Here is a 1,801-nt window from a genome sequence, read left to right on the forward strand (position 1 = left end):
ACAATGATGTAATCAAATCAGCGAAAAATGTAATTTGATATTATTTGGAAACAGTATCCCTAAAATGCATAAACTGTGAGCTAATACTGATGCCTTCTCTTTTATAAAGTGTGTTTGCTCCTACCTGTGATGTCATGTTTTTCTGGAATGGGCATGAATTGTCCAACCATCTGGCTTGTCCTCACATTTTTTTACATTTTACATTTTAGTCATTTGGCAGACGCTTTTAATCCAAAGCGACTTACAAGTGCATAGGTTCTACCATAAGTCAAAGCATCACATCCAGAAATACACATGAAATGCTGTTCTAAACATAGTTGTCATCATAAGTGACATTTTTTTTTTTTTTTTTTTTTTGGGGGGGAGGGGTTAGACAAGGATAGGGATATCAGAAAGGAGGGGCAGGGGAAAGGACTAAGGTAGAGTTTGAAAAGGTGGGTTTTGAGTCTGCGTCGAAATAGGGGGAGGGATTCTGCTGTTCTGACAGTGGTAGGCAAGTCATTCCACCACTGAGGAACCAGAACGGAAAACAGGCGTGAACGTGCAGCTCGACCGCCAGGTGCACGTAGAGAGGGAACCATAAGGCGACCAGAGCTGGCAGACCGGAGTGGTCTAGCTGGGGAGTAGGGAGTGATCAAGGATTGTATGTAAGTATAGTATTAGTCCCCTTACCAGCCTGAAATGCCGACACTAGTGCCTTGAATCGGATGCGTGCAGCAATAGGAAGCCAGTGGAGGTCAATGAGGAGTGGGGTGACATGAGCCGACCTGGGCTGACTGGTGATCAGGCGGGCTGCCTGTAATTGGTCAATATTAATCTGAAAATGTCAATGCTGAACAATGGGCAGTTTGCCTTGTAGCAGGTGTGCACCACTAAGATGGCATTGAAAGTTGACTCAGTAACACATGTATGACAGAGGGCAGATGCACACAGAAAGCAGATGCAGGCCTGGTTTGACCCTGATCAACTCCAATCCAGTCAATTAAGTGTGTACAGTAATATACAGTATTCTCTGGAAAACATGAATTTATGATTGCAATACTGCATACTTTTAATCACACACACACACACACACACACACACACACAGTAGTATTTTTCCAAGCTTCTCTTCTGCTTGACGTGCTGATTTGTGTGCCACTTTTTTTTCCAAAATTCCAAAATGACATGGTTTGCATGTATAGGGAAATAATATCTCCCGATAATTATTCCACAATTTGTCATCTGAAAAGGGAACGGAGCAGTGCTGTGTGATATTGTATCTTAGATTCTAAGGGCGCCCTGCTTCCTCTATTGTACTGCAAATAATAAGTATTAATCCACTTTTCACTAAATATCTGACATTGCTTTTCGATCATTTTTAGGTTTAGTTACTTGGATTCAGAACCTTTACCTCTTAGCTTTGGAATGCAGAAGTGAGTTCAGGAGGATAACAACATAAATAACATTATCAGATAGATGTTCATCTGAGACATGTCTGAGGAATGCAGTATTAGTTCTGTAAGTGCATGTGGTGTTCTACAGCACAAGCCTGTCATTTCAGGCCAGACACAAAGGAGTCTCAAAGATGAGGCGGCACATAGACACTGGCTGTGTTCCTGGCATGTGTTATACGAGGGCAACTGTAGCTGTCCTGCTGTATGTCCAGCTCCAAGCAATACATGCTCTTCCTTAGTCTCATTCAGTGCATCCTTTCTTATGCTTAGGGAATGTTGTAACTAGCTTTGGACAATGCTAACACTCATATACTGATTCACTCATGTTGGTCTCTTTTACAGGTCAACACATTGACCAGACAGCAG

The sequence above is a fragment of the Conger conger genome, chromosome 1, assembly GCF_963514075.1.
Source record: "Conger conger chromosome 1, fConCon1.1, whole genome shotgun sequence".
NCBI classification, from domain to species: domain Eukaryota; kingdom Metazoa; phylum Chordata; class Actinopteri; order Anguilliformes; family Congridae; genus Conger; species Conger conger.